This window comes from Falco naumanni, chromosome 2, assembly GCF_017639655.2.
Source record: "Falco naumanni isolate bFalNau1 chromosome 2, bFalNau1.pat, whole genome shotgun sequence".
Lineage (NCBI taxonomy): Eukaryota > Metazoa > Chordata > Aves > Falconiformes > Falconidae > Falco > Falco naumanni.
The window spans coordinates 65824246-65837335 of record NC_054055.1 but is presented as its reverse complement, the minus strand read 5'-3'; positions in this window follow the sequence as shown (position 1 = coordinate 65837335).

Sequence of the window (13090 nt, the reverse complement as noted above, 5' to 3'; positions counted from 1 at the left end):
CTCAGGAGAAAAACAAAACCTCTAAGGGCAAAGCCTGGCCTCAATGTCAACACATGAAAAAAATAAAAAAAACCACCCTTAAAAAAGCCCTGGTCAGTGGTGCAGCAGTTCCCCATCTCGTGGTGCGCTGGCTGAAGGTGGAGCAGGTTTGCCAGCTCCACCGAGGTGTGGGTGTTCCTCCACCCCCTGGCCTTCTCTTACCATAACGCAAAACAGGGAGAGATCAACAGTAAAGACATTTCTTTGCACCCTTTGCACAAGCCGGATGATGACTACAGGGATCCATTTTATGGCATGGCTCTTTCTTACATTGTCCCCACAAAACACTTCCCAAGGCTTAGCTGCACTGGTCAAATCCTATCAGCTTTTGGAGCAACAAAGCAACCAAAGCGTGCGATTTCCCCCATAGGGGTGTATCTGAATAGATACGGCATTTTTCTTTTTCACTGTCGGGTTTGTACTGCCCAGCTGTGAAGGAGAGCATGGGAAAGTCTTCCTGACTTCAGGCTGCTGGTCTCACAACACGCAGAGTCCGTGCAAGGAGGTGTAAGTACAGCGAGGACCAGAGCACCTCCCTGGACTGCTGTGCCATGCACCCAGCGGCCGGGGCGGCCCTCCTGCCTAGCCTGGGACAAGAGGAAGGATGAACTCAAGGGAGTGCAATGGCAAGGATGCTGCAGGGAGGGTTTTTTCACTCCCAGCACAGGCAGCTCCTGGGACAGGCAGGAAGTTGTTTCTACAGGCAGAGCAGCAACTGGTGAGAGGAAAAGTGTTTTTCTTAACCTGAGTTAGATTAAGTAGAGACCATTCTGTGTTTTAATGTCATAAATACGCAGCTATTATTTGAGTATGCAGTTCTTTTAACGAGGCATAATTGATCTGAGCATTTATGCATAAAGCCCCAAATTAAACTTCACTTTCCATCAATGGCAGCTTTCAAAACTAGCTGCAGGGAGCACCGGAGCAGGTGAGTGAAGCAAACCATGCGCCTCACCAAGACCAGTTCCCGCCAGCCCGGGGCTGATGTTACAGCCCACATCACAGACCCTGATGCCTTCAGCAAATAATTAACCTCCAGATTGGAATCGTACGATGGGAGGGTTTTCCTGACAGTCTCTGCAGGGGTGTTGCTCCAGAAGTTCACTCAGATTTAAACCCCTTGTAATATCGAGCTTGGTATTATTCACAGACAGTTCAGAACCTTACGTATTTATTGTTCTCTCCCTGATATTTCTGCAGAACTGGTATAGCCTTCCATCCTCTCTAGTTAGCTGTGTGTTGAGCTTTCTGTAGTAAATGAGCTCTCTTTGCTCTCCTTAGTCCCCTGAGGCCACCAACCCCCATTGTACCTGTCCCAGCAGGGGGCTTCTTGGCTGGGGAACGGGGGCACTGTTGCCAGTGGTCACATCTGGTGGGTGCTGGGGGGCTCAGCCAGCACCTTGGGTACCTGGAGCTGCAGTGGAGGCTCACCTCGCCCTTCTTGCCTCACACGGCGGTGACTGCGTTGCTTTTCCATACTCCTCTGGCTGTCCATCCCCATGGGAGCCCCTGCCAGCAATGCTGCTGCTGCAGCCCCCCTGCAGCCTGGGTCTACCTACCTTTTACCTTCCCGTGATAACGAGCATCGCCCCATGCATATGCATGCGTATGCAGTACTGCAAGTCTGGCTCCCTTTGGCGTGAAAGATGTTTCACCACTTGATGTCAGTACAGGACTCTGCAGAATCCAGCACAAAAATGCAGATCTGCAGATTTATTTTTTTAAAAACAAGTGTTTACATTTTGCAAATCTATGTAAATTAAGGACCCCTTGTAGATCTATGGTAACTATTCAGATTAGGTTAGTATTAACAACACAGACCTTCAGAAGCTGTATTTTCATCAGATCTTTGTTTACATAGCCATTTTTTTCCTTACTGTGTGTTGTTTTTTTTAAAAAAAAGTATTCCTTGACTGAGCAGCTGTGTCCTTGGGAATGAGCCACAGTGTACTAAGTACGTGAAGGCACTGACTTTGCTTTTTCTGTATTGATATCAATGCAACAGGCTTTACATTTTAATTTTCATATTACTGTGGAAAATTGCATAAAGAGAGGGTTTTAAAAGGGCAGTCCTTTCCTCACATCTTTCTTTATGAAGAGTTACTGGGATTTCTTTTTCCATTCCTTTAATTACCACAGTGAGCACATGGAAACGTGTTTCATTAAGGAGTCTGGCACCCTGCCTGTAGCCCCCCTGAAGCGTTATGTCCCGCTTGAAGCCTGCACGCCGTGTCAGATACAAAATCTGCGGTTCCTCAGGTTGGAGTAACTGAGTTAGTTGTTCCTGCTTTAGCAGCTGGTTCCCATGAAAGTCCCATCGTCACACTCCCCGCCCCCCCCACCCCGCAGCAGTGCGGCCAGCCAGGGGAAGCAAGTTGGCAGGCCAGGCCAGCTGCCGCAGATAGTGGTGGGACAGTGATGGGGACATGCCAATGCCACCCACCTCGTGCTGCAGACCCTGGCTGGCCATCAGCCCTGCTGCCACAGGGGCGGCTGAGGGCAGCCGTCCCGAGTAACTCTTGTCACATGCTTTTTGGAAACACCTCAGCTAGCAAAAAGGGACAACAATTATTTTCCAGAAAATGTTACCTCCGCATGAAGCAAATAATGAAAGCTGATGGCTGGGCTTGCAGCCACATTTCTCCCTGGGGGTGTCCTCTCACTGAGCAGCGTGCAGTCACAACCATTAATTGTGAGTCCTGGACACTTAAGGTGGTTCAAGGTGAAGTGGACTGTGGTGCACCTGCCCCGTGGCAGGAGGTGCAGGCTCACAGAAACAGCTCCAGCCTCCCCTCTCCTCCGCCTTACCTCTCTGCAGCCTCTTCTCTTTGCGTCATCCCTCGGTGGGGAGCTGGAAGCCCTGGGATAAGGCAAAGCCCACAGCTGCTTGCTGTTGCAGAGCTGGGAGGAGGAGGAGGGACGGGGACTGGGCCCACAAGGAGCAGACCCCTCCGGTGTTGCCTTGTACAGTGCCTCCCACCCTGGTCCTGTGTGCCTGTTGCCAGACCACAGCTCTGGGAGCACAAGGGCAGAAGAAAATGGAAGGATGTGTTTTCTCTCATGTGCAGAGAGATGTATAAGTTGGTGGTTAGTGACCTGGCAATGCTCGACTTTCTGGAAGTGAGTTGATAACAGGGGGCCCTCCAAGCCCCTCTACTCTGAGCCAACTGCGCTGCAGGTGGACCAGGCAAGTTTCTGGCTTCTGTCTCCCCTCTTGCCCCATTTTTTCTGTGGCATGGTCCTCAAAACCCCACTGGCTTCCTCTGTGCTGCAGGTTGCCCTGAGTCCGGGCTGGCAGGGCGAGGAAGTAGGAGCAGGCATGACCGACCGACTGACTGATGTGCTTGCAGCCCCACTGCAGCCCCCCGTGGGCAATGCCTGTCCACCCCCATGTGGCACAGGGCAGCAGACAAAATGCTGCTGAACCTCATGGCCCTGTCACCCCTTTTGCTAAACCTCCCATGGCTAGAGCAAGCCACCTCCTTGTCCTCAATGTCATCATTTTCCATGCAGGTGACTTGTCTCCTGCCCGACAAATCAACGACAAAAACTTCTCTGTGCCTTGTGTATCGATGGGTCCCCAAAGCACCATCCCTACACCTGAGGGATGTGTAGAGGAGGGGACGGGGCCCTGCTGCTCCCTGCCTGCCTGGTCTCTCCCTTCCCATTGGGAACAGCGCTGGTGAAGCTGCAGGTGACTCACAGCAATCACTGTCAGCTCTAAAGAGAGGGAGAGGGCAGAGGCCAGGTTTTACTATGTCCTCTGTCAGAGGGCTGATTTTGGGGACAAATAAGTTGTGGAGCTTTAGGCTAGTCTTTGTATAGAGAATATGAAAGTGGAAGCAGCAGATTCATGAACAAGGGAGAGCTTCTTAAACTGAAGAAGAAATGCTCCTTTGCAGACAACTGTTTAGGAGCAACAAAATGGGAATGCATCCCTCAGCCCCAGCTAGACACCAGCTGGTCCAAAACAGGGGACTATGGTCATGGGTAGTCTTGCTCAAGAGCCAGCAATGAGTGACACAGCTAATCCCATTTACTTGCCTGATGTACACTCCTCATACAAAGCATAGTTATCAGCATGCACGCTTATAAGCAGCACAGGTCTTTGTGTGTACAGAAGCTACAAAAATGTCAGCTGAGCTTTGCTCAGCCAGCAGAGAGGAAGCACATACTCTGCAAAGAGTTAATGCTTAGCGCAGTTAAAATGGATTATAATTCAGCTAAACACCTGGACTGTCATCAGCCAGTTCTGTTCACCACCTGCAGAAACGTTTTTCTTGCCAAAGCCGAAGTACATCACCATTTCTAAAAGGTGGAGGAACTTGCAGCCATTTTGGAGGAGCATCAGCACTGTCCTTCTGGTTGGGTTACAGACTGCAGAAAATCCTGGGAGAGCAAGCAGGGGGAGGAATGTAATCCTGGGGAGCCCTGATTCTCTGCCATGGATGCTGCACTCACAACAAGGACTTGAGCCTAGCCACAAGGTTGTGCAAGTCTCCTGACAGCCTGGCAGTGAAAACAAAAGCCACCTTGGAACTACTCTGATGTCTGCCTCATCCCTGGAAGTGTTCAAGGCCAGGCTGGATAGGGTTTTGAGCGACTTGATCTAGTGGAAGATGTCACTGCCCATGGCAGGTGGGGTTGCACTAGGTGATCTTTGAAGGTCCCTTCCAACCCAAACCATCTGATGATTCTATGATCTCTGTAGACACAACCTCTGACAGACTAGTATCTACATGCTGTCAAAACAGTTATTGCTAACATCTGAATGAGGCATATGGAATTCTTCAAGGTTTGGCCAACACAGGAAATTGAATAAAGGTGTAATGTTAGATCAATTTAACTACACCAGCTCAACCTTACTTGCTTGCATACCTTCCCAGTTTACACTTGGCTTCTATCATATACAAGCTACACTAGGCCAAGCCAAGCTTAAAGGAATTGTCCATTCAACAAAGTTGAACATGTATTTCACTGTCAGTCAAGAGACAAGATGAGGCAGTGAGAGATAACAGGAGTAAGAAAAAGCTCTTGCAGAGTTCAGTGTCTTGCATATGGAGACTAGAACATGGGAAATGTTAAAATTTTTGTAGTAAAGGGCAAAATGAGAAGCACTTACCAACAACGAGACATAAGTCTTTAGACTGGTTAACGCACTGAGCTCCAGAAAGTATAAAATACTCATTCAGAACTGTTCCCCCACAAAACCATCCACCTCACTCATCTGTTGGTAGAACAGCCTGCAAAGAGAGAGAAGAAACATAAAGCACAAAACCACATGTACAGAGAAATCCTGAACAGCTAGCTGAGATTCAAGCAATTTTCTTTAAGTAGACATTTTCATGAGTATTTTCTGTCAAAGGCATCTTTCGTTCAGAGGTGGTGAGAGCCACCACAGCAGGAAACATGTTGAGACAGACCTTTTTCCTGGCTCAAAGTGGAGTTTGTGCATTCAGTTATTTTATCAACAGGTTTTGGTTGCTATTTTTTAAACAAAATTTAGCTAATATTGTAATAGCACTGCTCCTGCTTCGTTTTTTTTTTTTTTGTTTCACTTTGCTCTTGGTCACAACAGGAACTCAGGCTATTCTTCTGATACCACCATGCTGCAACCCAGAGAACAGGGTGGCTGGCAGGGAAGGAGCCCTGCGGCTCACCCAGCTCTGTCCCCTGTATCTGCAACCCTACTTTTCCTAGCTGCCCACCACAGCACCTGCTTGGTGCTGAAATGGAGGCACAACATCGTTCACGGTAGGAGACCCATACAGAAACACAGTACTCAGGAGAGTGGAACAACCATCCAAAATGTTGACACCCAAATCAGGCTAGGTCCCCTTGGCAAGTGGGGATGAGCAGGATGTGGAATAAATGGCTGCAGTCCTGGTGAGCAGTGTCAGGTGTTGAACATCTGAGGACAAGGGCTCTTTGCTGCTACGGGGATGCACTAGGTAAACTGCCAGCCTCCCTGGTGACCTCTGGATGGCTGCTTGGGGCCTCGGTGGTTTCCTCATTGCCAGGATGAGCACCTGGACTTGCTGTGGTTCCTGTGACTTTCTCTCGACTGGCTTCATGGTTTCTCTGAAGCTTACCACATGGATACTTGACTGCAAAGGCAAACCCAAAACACTAAGACTTGGTGTCTGGATGGTAGTGGGTCTTTGAGGCATGTATCACATGCTGAGAGCAAGGTGGACCTGTCCATAACACTGAGCAAAGAGTGGTGAAGGCTGAGCTGCTGTTACCAGCCTTCACTTTAGCTCAGAGCTACCTTTCTTGCTGATTTAAGCCAATATATAGGATGTGGAGACCACGGTCATCCCCCACGTAGATGGAAGACTGTGCTGTCCCTGAGGCACCAAGGCATGTGACACGCAAGGGACAGCAACCTCCAGCAGAAGGACAGACTGTTGCTGCTGAAAAAAATTTCTGTCACCAAAGTGCCATTCAAGAGACCTTGTCTGATAGAGCCCTTGGTGTAAGGGACAGTTTCATGGTCAGGAAAGTAAATCCAGTTTCCAGTGCATCTCATCCTGCTCATCATAAGAAATGATTTCAACCTGGTGGAACATGGGTTTTGCAGTCAAAAGCAGTCTTTAGAGTTACAGATAGGTACCTACAGTGGAGGAAAATGGTTTGCAGGGAAGCAGGTCACTTTCAGGGAATCAACTCTTCATGAAAACAACAGAAAACTTAACAGTTCAAGGCAGACTCCTTGACAACAGCCTTTTGCAATTGAATCAGGTATGCAGGTGTCCTTAACCAGAGTTGACTCTGCTAGATTTTTCAAGACACTAAAAAAACCCTTGGAAATGCAAAATGACCAGAATGGTTGAAAAATGAAAATAATTTTCCACTTCTAAAACTTGGCCATTTTGAGCAAGTGGGAAAATGGTTACAGGATTTTCAAAGTATTAAAAAATTAAACATCTTACATTATTGCCATAATTATTTTCGTGTACCTGCTGTTATTAAATCTTTTGTAACTGGGAAGCAGAACAAAGTATTCTACGTTGGGAATTACAAGCTCATGACAGCAATTTGGTATAAAACTACAAAGAGCATTATAACAAATATCAGCATACAGACAGAAGAATAGGCAGAATAATTGTTAATGTTCACTCTGGATGCAGGCAAAACTGATGGATTTAAATTCAATGTCAGTAGTTATTCACGTATTTAGGCTACTACATGTTGACTGCAGAAAACCTGCTTTTAGAAGAAAATAGAAAGGCAGGTTGTATTCCTTTTAAATGGGACAGGTGATATTTGAAGGGAAACAAGAGAGACATAACTGCAATCACATGACCACTGAAATCATAGTGAGTCCTTGCGAACTGTATATTGTAAAAAGGGAGGTGTTTCTTGGGTTCCTACTTGTTTGGATCTGTAGTTCAGCACACCCCAGAGGCCTTGAAAATTGATAAATCTAACCTGTTCCTTTCTAACAAACTCTCCTGAAGCATGAAAGGCCTGTTTCAGTCTGTGGGAGAAGAGGAATCTGAGCTCTGTTGTAATCATCAGTTTCTCATGTTTTCATACCTGCTGGGATGTGGGCTTTGCTGTCTGCTCCGAGAATGCACCCACTTGCACAGAACACTTCCGTAAGCTATTTTTGCTACTACACATCACTCACAGTTGCACAATTTGATGTTACTTAAATTATGACCTTTAGCTAAGATCTTGTTAAATTTGTCAGCAACACCTCGAGCAAGCCATGTGAAAGGTGTGAACAATTAGCATTATTCTTTACGCTACAACAGCACTGCAACACACCAGCACTTCCAAAACGTGGTGAAGATGCGTCCCATAGAACGAACTTAAAGTTTGGCTTCATACCTACAGGAATGCAGGTTTTGTTCTCATTGCCCGGGGCATAGCCAGCAGCACAGGAACATGCAACTCCTTCACCTTCAGTTTTGCAGAACTGCTCGCAGTCCCCATTGTTGACCTAGCATGCGCTTGGTATGACTGCAAAGGAGCCAAATGTATAGGCAGCTTACAAATTCATGGTCATTTCATATAAGCACAAGCAGCTCATAAAACCTTGCTTGCAAACATTAGTCAAATGCCCCACCATTTTGGGAAATTCTGTGCAATTCCTGCTGAAGGCCTTAGTAATAACAACAGTTGTACACTACTATTTTACATCTTATGCTCTGTTTCCCGGCTATAACTGGCAGCTCTTTGAAGGCAAAGCAAAGGGTAAGCTGTGCTCACCAGAACAGCCATCATACCAAGGCAAAGATGAACATAGGTGTGGGTAAAAGGCTAGAATTAGCAACAACTGAAGTATCAGTAATAAACAAAGTATTGGTTTCTTCGTAGGCCTTTGCAATATTCCTTTTCCATCTGTATATGCCTTACAGTACTCAACTTAGCCCAGTCCCTGGCACTGCAAGATCATTGGCAGAATGAGAGAGCTTTTCCAGGTGCTAACAGTGTGAGAGCAAGGAGAGGTAACCTGGTCCTAACAGAGGCTGTCTAACCTGTTCCTACAGATTCAGCATGAGATTCCACAGCTCACCCACGCAGCTTAGTCCACTCCTTAACTAGCCTTATAATGTCTAAAAAGTGTTTCCTAATAGCTAACCTGAGTGTCCCTCAGAGTGATGAGATCCCATTACTACTTGTTCTAGCTGTTCATCCTCATGAAAATGGAGAAGACTTCTTGCTTTTACTTTTTTTACTTTTTTACTTTTACTTTTGCACTTTACAAATTTCCTTGGTTGTGTGTTGTAGGATCAAGCGTAAAATTTTGGGTTTGTGTTTACTGAATTGCCGCCTGTTTATGTTGGACCACTGTTCCAGTTATACAAGAATGTCTTGAACTCTCATCTCGACCTATGGTAGTCCTTTCAGTCTGGAATGAGCTACAAATGCAGTGAGTAAACACTCTCTTCCGTCTTGCATGTCACTGTGGAAAATACCAAGTATCAGAGGTTCTCAGGCTCACCTGTGTAGAGCCCTGCCCTCCATATAATCTTTCGATCAGTTAGCACGGTTTCTCAACCACATGTGCACCAAACTAACAGTAGTTTCACCCAGACCAGTGTTTCTCTTTCTGTTGCAACAAAAGTGTTAAATAAAACGATGCTAGAAGCCTCCCTTAATGGAGAGACTTGACACGTACTGCATCTTTTGCAGCCACCCAGCCTGTTGTCCTGTCCTTGGAGGAGACTGATGTTCCTGACTAGTGCAGCTTGGCAGTTTCCTTCCTCCTTGTTGGACACAAGTAATCTGGTACCTTAAGGAATAAAGATTTTCTTCTCCATTGTAAGCAGACTAACATTCTTTGTCTCTCTCTTCCAATGTCGATATACTTACATCAGCTCTTGATTTTCACATCATATTTATCTTGTATTTACTCCTTAGTTTTTCTGGTTTTGTGCCAGGATGTTTGCAATTCTTTTATACAGATCTAGATTTTTCTGTACTTCCTTCTGGAGGTCAGGTCATGAAGGAGATCCCGATTTTAATCAAACTTCCTGTCCTTTCTTGACCTTGGGATAGTTTGGACATGTGCCTTAAACACTTTGGGGTTTTGTGGGTTTTTTAATAAGTAGCCTGATCTTTCTCTCTTTTAAAAGTTCAATTAATTTTATTCTCCTGATATTTTTCTTACTTCCTTCATGAGCTCTGTCAATTTACAGTTACTTTTATTAAATTCTTCTTCCATCTTTGTATTGTCAGACTCTTCTAGTCTGTTGATGAAAATCAAATGTAGACAAGTGCACTCAAAATTGCTTTCTACATGTTTATATGGGAAAATTTTCCTTGAAACATCCTGAAGACTCCCAGGGCACCCTGTGTCCCACTAAGTACCTTTCCGACCTCATCTCTGGAATGTCAAAATCTCCTTCTAACTCATGGCCTTTGTAATGTGGATGACTCAGGTGTTTGTTCAGTTGCCTTCAACCAGCCCTCTGTAACCACCAAATGACTTTTACAGAAAAATTAAATAACAAGGCATGCCTCATGTCTGCAATATGATTCACGTGCTTACCATGTAGAGAAGCATCTCAGGGTCTGACCTGAAAGACAGGTGGGACGTTTCCTCAAGAGGAGATGTGATGTTTGTGTTGGGACTTACACAAGCACAGTGAGTGACGGTGTAGGGTTCTCATTCCCTCTGCACTGTTAAACCTTGTGGGGTTCATTTTGTCACCCAATATCTTACGAATGGATAGTAAGGCTTATTTAATTATCACATCTCTTGAGGACATGAAGAATAGCACACCATTTGTGCTGTCAGTTTGAAAATCCCACATACTGACATATTAACGTCATATTTTACACTGACACAATTGCTTCAGTCCAAAATGGTACTCCTCTGGTGACTCAGCCCTGGATGTCACTGCACTGCAGCAGAACAACAGGAGCAATGGAGGTGAGAAAGCAAAGCTACTAATGTCACCTTGGTCCACAAAGCACAAATAATGGCAAATAATTGCCTGTGCAGTTTAGGCAAAGAAGCAGAAAGCCAAATTAAAGCAAAGGCTATACCTGTCTGCACCATCCGAAGGAAAAGGAGGACAACAGGAAGAAGCCACATTGTCCTGTGACGGCCTGGCATTGCCATCTTCCTCACCGTGCATCTCCCACCAGTTTCTCTGCAGGGCTCTGGGGCAGCTGGTGTATGAGAAACACTACAGTACAAAGGTTGTCAACTCATGAAAAAAAACCCTTCTAAGAGCAAAGCCTGGGCTCAATGTCAGCACGGGACAATGTTAAACCAGGAAGAAGCCACTGTGCTGCAACAATGCCACCCTGTTAGCTTGCAGCCACCTTATGCTGGCAAAGCCCCTCTCGGCATCATGGTTTTCCATCGCAGCTGTGACACCTGTGTATTTCAGACTTCCCAGGAAGAGTGGGGTCCATAAACCAGGGCAGGTTCTGCCTCAGTAGAATAACACGTAGTTGCATGGTTAAACCTGGCCATGCTACCAGAACTTCAGATACCAGGCTGCCACTTGGTGATTCCCCCTGCAGCACCATGGTCTATGGCTGTTCTCTTTCTCCCTGTCTGCTGTGGGTGGCTTTAAGTCTTCAGGAAATATGGATGAAACCTCCCTAAAAAAGCTTTGCTAGCCAGGAAGCAAGGAGCTAGAATAAGTGATCTGGCTGTTGCCCATGCCCCAAGGAAAGCAGAACAGCCAGAGCTTTGTGCCTCCCACAAGCTGGGCAGAAGCAGGAAAGCGTCTCAGAAGTGAGGAGTAGCTCAGAGCACCAGATCTGCAGAGCTCAGTAAGTGCATTACAAAGTGGTTGCCTCCCAGCTCTGGTAGTGTTTTTGGAAGCAAGAAAAGCATGGAGCAAATCAGGCTTTTCCCGGGGTTAAGCCAATAAGGTATTGTGCAAGGTTTTGGTCACTTTTATTTCAAACCACTGTAGTTTGAAGTGCTTTAGGTAGGGTGAAACTGACTGTCATGTTCATAGGTGAAGCCTTTGAATCCAGTGGAGCCGCTAAGCAGGTGTCCTGTACAGATGCATCAGGCTGGATGGGACCTCTGGGACACACAGAACCCAGTCTCTGTTGGAAGCACCAGGCCAGACCACGCTTTCACAAATTCTTCATTTTCCACCTTATTCTGGATGGAGGTTTTGTTTATTATTTTTTTTGGCTTACCCCACTCCATGGGGACAGCTGTTGACAGGGCCTTGTGGTCTGGGGCCCTGTCTACGGAAGACAGTCCTGTCAGGTGAGTCACCTGTGTCACGGAGCAGTAAAGAGGAAGGAGAACCTCGCCTGTTATTACTGTGCTAGCGCGTGTCACAAATGCATGATCGTAACAGTGACCCTTTGCCTGTGTTGCTCACCTGGAAACACAGAAAACAGGGGCTGACATGACCTCCAGGATCACCCAGCCCAGCTTACTGAGCCAACAAGGGATCAGATTTTCCTCTGTTAATCTTGGCAAGTTGGCCAAGGCTCCAGAGAAGGAGCCTTCTGGGGAATTGCTTCCAGTTGGACACTGTGTCTGCAAAAGTGTGTTTTCCTGCCACGCTGTAGGCTGCCATAACGAAGGCCAGCTTGTCCACATGTGTTCCCTCGGGCAGCCCCCATCACGTCACAGGCCTGACAGCTACTTACCTCTCCTGCTCTGAAAGGCTACCAACACTGGAGATCCCCTGCCCTCCACACAAAGTCTGTTAGAGGGCTTTTCTAGTCACAGCATTCAAAGCATTCAAGTTCAGGGATCTCCCTGAAACTTTCTCACTGCAATTGAGATGTGCTATGTCTTTTTATCTTCACCACAGACGTGAAGATCTGATTAGTCCCTACATATTGCACACAAGAAGGCTATCACTATGTTTCTCCTCAGGCTGTCTCTATTTCAGTCTAAAGAAGCCTCATTTTTTCAAAGCCCAGTGCCTCATGCACAAAAGTCTCTTGCTCAGATACATCATCTTGGACTAAGCCTGATCAATGTCTTACCTTTTTTTTTTATTCTTCCTATCAGTCCTTCTGAAAGGCTCAAAGTGATTGCACTGTTTTACTTACCATCCTTCCTTCCTTCTCAGGACTGGCTTTTCCTTGAAGGCTGAGGAAGCCTCAGCACTAGAGAGTAACTTAGAGCATCTCCTTCCACCACCCTTGGTAAACACCAGCTCTTGCCTTAAACCAGCAGTGTTTGCTTGCCGTGAGGAGTTCTGGTATTGCTGTGAGGAGCACCGGTTTACTCTGCAGCTGTGTGCTATAACTCTTTCCTGGATTATAAAATCTGTTCAAATTTTGCTACATGAATTTACCCTCAAATAATTAGTCTACGTAAAAAAGTGTGCTTTAATTCTTTCTTTTCTTCAGGCTCTAGACTTGGTTACGGGCTTCAGCAGGAGGCCAAAATGCAAGCGTTTCACTCAAGTCCTCTCAGCATGGCAAAGACACTGCTAACAGAACAAGGAATGGGTATGAAGTCCTTGAGCCTTGGGCACCATAGGCACTACGGCACAGGGTGAAAGGCTCTCTAGGAATCAGTTTTGTTTGTAAAAGATAAACTCTGACTGTGAAGCCCAAAGACAGTCTTTCATACTCTGCAGAATAATGACAC